This window comes from Carlito syrichta, unplaced genomic scaffold (genome assembly GCF_000164805.1).
Source record: "Carlito syrichta isolate Samal-C Ts95f unplaced genomic scaffold, Tarsius_syrichta-2.0.1 Scaffold316759, whole genome shotgun sequence".
Classification (NCBI taxonomy): domain Eukaryota; kingdom Metazoa; phylum Chordata; class Mammalia; order Primates; family Tarsiidae; genus Carlito; species Carlito syrichta.
In genome coordinates, this window is record NW_007260855.1 from 65,590 (window position 1) to 71,793 (window position 6,204).

The following is a 6,204-nucleotide window of genomic DNA, read 5'->3' on the forward strand; positions in this document are numbered from 1 at the left end:
GTTAGTTGGTGTCAAATGGTGTCTAAGTATCTATATGCTTAAGATGTTGGGGTGATGCTCTGAGAACAGGAGAGCCTGAGCAGCTGTCTGGGAGTGGAAACAAGCAGATAAACTGTTTAAAACTTCACCACATCAAAACTGGCACACTCATGCTGGCCGCCGTGCTGTGAAGTAGCAAACCCCCCTTTCAGAAAACAGTATAGAGTAAAAATCATAACATTTCCACCCTCTTTCCATGTAAAAAAAAAAAAAACTTACACTTTTTTTTTCTCCAAAAGGACACCAAATGGTGGATGACGCCAGTGCGGCGGGAGGGCCCGGAGGCCCCGGGGGCCCCGGAATGGGAAACCACGGTGGCTTTCGCGGAGGTTTTGGCAGCGGCCTCCGAGGCCGAGGTCGCGGCCGGGGTCAGGGTCGGGGGCGAGGCCGCGGAGCTCGCAGAGGCAAAGCCGAGGACAAGGAGTGGATGCCCATCACCAAGTTGGGCCGCTTGGTCAAGGACATGAAGATCAAGTCACTGGAGGAGATCTAGCTCTTCTCCCTGCCCATCAAGGAGTCTGAGATCATCGACTTCTTCCTTGCGCCTCTCTGAAGGCTGAGGTTCTGAAGATCATGCCTGTGCAAAAGCAGACTCGTGCTGGCCAGCGGACTAGGTTCAAGGCGTTTGTTGCCATCGGGGACTGCAATGGCCACATCGGTCTAGGTGTTAAGTGCTCCAAAGAAGTAGCCACTGCCATTCGGGGGGCCATCATCCTGGCCAAGCTGTCCATTGTCCCTGTGCAGAGAGGCTACTGGGGGAACAAGATTGGCAAGCCCCACACTGTCCCTTGCAAGGTGTCTGGCCGCTGTGGCTCTGTCCTGGTGCGCCTTATCCCTGACCCCAGGGGCACTGGCATCATCTCAGTCCCCGTGCCTAAAAAACTGCTCATGATGGCTGGCATTGATGACTGCTACACCTCAGCCAGGGGCTGCACTGCCACCCTGGGTAACTTCACCAAGGCCACCTTTGATGCCATCTCTAAGACTTACAGTTACTTGACCCCTGACCTCTGAAAGAGACGGTGTTCACCAAGTCTCCTTATCAGGAATTCACCGACCATCACGTCAAGACCCACACCAGAGTCTCCACGCAGAGGACCCAGGCTCCAGTGGTGGCAACGACATAGGGTTTTCATACAAAAAAAAATAAAGTGAACCAAGCCCAAAAAAAAAAAAAAAAAAAAAACTTAGAGAAATCAATGAAGGAAAAAAAACCTGAGTACATGTGTAAGAGGGGAGACTACAGCAAAGCACTATAACCATAATCATGGTAAGAGAGACAAGAAGGTATGAGGGGGAAAATCTGGAAAGCAGGCCAGGCACAGTGACTCACATCTGTAATCCCTGCACTTTGGGAGGCTGAGGCAGGAGGACTGCTTAAGCCCAGAAGCTCAAGACCTGCCTGGGCAACATAGTGAGACCTTGTCTCTATTAAAAAAAAAAAAAAAATCAAAAAAAATTAGCAAGGCATAGCGGGACATACCTTAGTCCCAGTTACTCAGTTGGCTGAGGAGGAAGGATCACTTTAGCCCAGGAGGCCGAGCTGCGGTGAGCTGTGATCAGCCTGAGCAAAAGAGTCAGACCTCAACTCAAAAACAAAAAAAAGTCTGAAAAGCAAATTGGTCAAAACTGAATATTTTAGTTCTTCTACATTATCTTAAACAATAACCAAAAAAAAAAAAAAGGCAGAGTAGGGCACACACCTACACTGCTCACATAAAACCAAGTTCTAGGTTTATCCATAGCCCCAACAGTTTCCATCAAGTAAAGGCAAAATATCAGATGAGAAGTGTTGTGCTTGGTATTTAAGGAGCAACATAGCTCTCATAACTGAGTTAAAATCATTCCATGCAGAAGAATGATTAATTTTAGCCTCTTCTTATTCTAACGCTGAATATGGAATTTATGGATACTATTTTGTATTTATCCCCATAGGAAGAACACCAAAGGCACTACACAAACACGCACACGCACACGCACGCACATTGAATGGATCCAGGCTTGTTGCTTCCTTTGGTGGATTTGCTGCTTATGAAGCCTCTCCAAGAAATAGAAGCAAACTAGACATCTGCTAGAGGACTAACTATTGCTGACTTGTGGGTGCCAGTGAGGTTGTGTCTCTCTGGTCTCTGAGTCACAGAGAGGTAGATGAAGTGACCTGACTCAGCCCTTTTACTTGAGGGTTAAGCGGCAAGTTGGAATAGTAAAACCCAACAAACCAAGCCCTTGTCCTGGGAAGCACACCAAAACATACCCACTTGCTACAGTCTGGTTTATTAAGCAAAGATGATATGCCTATTGCAGAAATTATGGACTGAAAAAAAAGAACCGAAGTCCTTCTGGGTAAGTTGACCTACCCTCACTTTAAAAAAAAAATAATGGATAAAGAAAAGTACAACATGCCAGTTGGAAACTCGCTGGAATCTTTCCAAGTTGAAGCCCACACATGGGTCAACATTTAATGCGGACTCCACAGCACAACAGTGTTTTGTTGTACAAAGTACATCTTAGTTACTCTTCCATTCCAGTAATCCTTATCTAAACTGTGGAAAACCAGAAATCAGACTATCTGCTTATCAAGTTTTTTTTTTTTTTTTTTGGAGAGGTCAGGAAGATGGCAATCGAGCCAGTCAGACAACGCGAGTTGCCGTGTGAGTGAGTGAGTGTATAGAAAATTTTGTGTCTGTGCTGGTGAGCGAGTGGGCGTGTGAGTGGCTGAGAGAGTGACGGATAGGGAGCTGGCGGCCAGGGAAGCTGGACTGGATTAAAAAATGTGGTACATATACACAATGGAATATTACGCAGCCATCAAGAAGGACAAACATATGGACTTTGCAGCAACTTGGATGGATTTAAAGTCAATCATACTCAGTGATTTATCACAGAAACAGAGTACCATATGTTCTCACTCATAAGCGGACCTTGAACAATTATAATACTAAAAGAAAGGGATTGGCCGTAGTGGGAAACTCTCAGGGGAGGGTGGGGGTGGGATTGACAGTTGAGGGAAATTGCTAGGGGAGTGAGGACATACCTTTGCATCAACAAGGTTACCTGCATAATCATCATTTGTATACCTAAGCCCTGAATTGTACCCCACAACTTTATAATTTTTTTTTTAAAAAGGCTTTTTAAAAAATTTCTTTTTAGCCGGGCTCGGTGGCTCAGCGGCTCGGCCTGTAATCCCATGCCTTTGGGAGGCTGAGGTGAGTGGATTGCCTGAGACCGCGGGTTCGAGACCCACCTGGGCAACTTGGTGAGACCTCATCTCTACAATAAATCAAAATTAGCCGGGCATGGTAGCGTGCGCCTGTAGTTCCAGCTACTGGGAAGGCTGAGGCGGAAGGATTGCCGGAGCCCAACAGGTCGAGGTTGTGGTGGCCGGGAGCGGCCACTGCACTCCAGTCTGGGTGACAGAGTGAGACTCCAACTCAAAAAAAAAAAAAAAAAATTTCTTTTTAGTTCTCCTCCAGCACCCACATCCAATGCTCAACTACAGAACAGCAGGGGGAGGAAACAGAAAGCAATGCCAAGGACCCACTTCCCTTCCCTTTTGAGAGTCTCTTTTTACTCTTTGAAAACTCCATTTATTATTTATTCCTCAATGATTCCTCAATGATTTGAGATCAAATCCTCAGCAGTCTCAGTCCCCCTGCGTGTCGCCCTCTAAAATTTGTGGGATTCATCATTCACCATCACCATCCCCAGGGCCACAAAACTCCTTCTGGAATCAAAAAATAAAGTCTTCATAAGTTATTAGAGCTCATCTACTATGGCAGAGGTGGGTGGAGGGGTAGAGGTGGTGGGAGGAAGAAGTAACAGCAAATATCCTGTGAACATAATAATTTTTGCTTATGAATATGTGAAACTGAAGCAACTGTCAGTAGATACAGGCCAATCTTCTATTTTAGATCTGCACAAACATATTCAAGTGATGTGACAAAGGTGCTAACGCAATTCAACAGAGGAAGAATTTTTCAAGAAATGATGCCAAAGCAACTGGACATCCATAGACCAAAAAATGAAAGTAAACCTAAACCTCACATCTTATACAAAAATTAACTCAAAATGGATTATGGACTTACTACAAAACTTACTTTTTTTTTTTTTAAATTGGAGTCTCCCTCTGTCACCCATGCTACAGTGCAGTAACACGCTCATGGCCACCACAGCCTTGACCTACTGGACTCGGGTGATCCTTCCACTTCAGCTTTCCAACTAGCTGAAACTACAGGTGCGTGCCATCACACCCAACTAACTTTTTTTAGACGAGATCTCTCCAAGTTGCCCAGGCTGGTCTTGAGCCCCTGGGCCCAGGCAATCCTCTTGCCTCTTCCTCCCAAAGTGCAGGGATTTCAGGCGTGAGCCACCACACCTGGCTAAATCTTACTTTATAAAAATATAAGAGAGAGTCTTCAGGATCTAGTGCTAGCCAGTCAAAGAATTTTTAGACTTTAGAGCATATCCATAAAAGAATAAGTTGGCAAACTGAATTTCATCAAAATTAAAATTTGTAATACAGACCCCCTCTAAAGGAAATAAAAAGACAAGCTGCAGACTGGAAAAAAAAAATACTTGCAAACCACAATCTAACAAAGGACTAGCATCTAGAAAAGAATTCTCAAAATTCAATATAAGAAAACAATTCAATTAAAACATGGGCAAAAAACAAGAGAAGCCATTTATCCAAGAGTGTATACACATGGCAAATAAGCACATGAAAAGATGTTCAACATCATTAGTCACTGGAGAAATGTAAATTAAAACCAGGATGAGGTATCACTACGTATTTGTCAGAATGGCTAGAATAAAAAACAGTAACACCACCAAGTACTGGTGATAATAAGGAAAACTAGATCATTCATACACCACTGGTAGAAATGGGAATTGTCTGTCTACTACCAGAAAACAGTAGGCATTTTCTTTAAAAACTAAACCTCTCAGGAACAAGGCTAGGATGCCCTTTCTCACCTCTTTTCAACATCATACTCTAATTCTTAGCTAATGCAGTAAGAAAAGGAAAAAGGTATATCGGAAAGAAATAAAACTGTTAGTTTGCAGATGACATGACTGTCTATGTAGAAAATCTGAAAGAGTCAACAAAAAGTATGCTGAAATTACAGCAAAGATGCAAGATACAAAGTTAAAACACAAAATTCAACTGCTTTCCTAAATATTAGCAATGAACAAGAGGAATTTGAAATAAAAAACACAATACCATTTATACTGCCACCTCAAAGAATGAAATACTTAGGTATAAATCTAATAAAATATGTGTAAGATCTGAGAAGACTACAAAACTCCGATGAAAGAAATTAAAGAACTAAATAAATGGAGGGAGGTTCCATGTTCATGGACAGGAAGAGTCAATACTGTCAAGATAGTTCTCCTTAACTTGATCCATAGATGCCATGCAATCTCTAGAAAAATCTCAGCAAGTCATTTTATCTTGCTGAAATAAAAGACTTAGAATAGCCAATACTATTTGGCCTTTGAAGGAAAACAATGTTTCTTTGGAAGACTGATACTATCAGACTTCAGACTAACTTAAAGCTACAGTAATCCAGAGAGTAGGGTTTTGGCAAAAAAATTAAAAAATTAAAAAAAAAAAAACTAAAGAACAGAGAGTCCAGAAATAGCTCCACATAAATACAGTCAAATAGTTTTTGATAAAGAGCAAAGGCAATAAAATGAAGCAAAGATAGTCTTTTCAACAAATGAAACCGAAACTAGATATCAAAGACCTTATGCCCATCTCAAAAATAAACTCAGAATGAACCACAAACCTAAATGTCAACACAAAAGTATAAAAGTCCTAAAAGATAATATAGGAGAAAAATCTAGATGACCTTGGGTTTTACGATGACTTTCTAGATACAACACCAAAGGCACAGTCCATGAAAGAAATAATTGATAAGCTGGGTTTCATTCAAATTTAAAATTTCTTATCTGCAAAAGATACTGTCAAAAGAATGAAAAGACAAGCCACATTCTGCAAGAAAACATTTTCAAAAGATACATTTAAGGGGCTGCTATCCAAAATATTAAAAAAAAAAAAAAAAAGCTCTCAAGAACTCAAGTAAAAATTTTAAAAAATAATAAGAACCTAAGTAAAAAATGGGCTAAAGATCCCGACAGACACCTCAAAGAAGACATACAGATGTC

The 6,204-nt window shown here is 41.9% G+C and overlaps 1 pseudogene; it reads left to right on the forward strand.

The window, feature by feature from the left end:
* The first annotated feature begins 286 nt into the window (after nt 1-286).
* On the forward strand, nt 287-1,166 carry LOC103277242 (annotated as a pseudogene).
* Nucleotides 1,167-6,204: the final 5,038 nt, after the last annotated feature.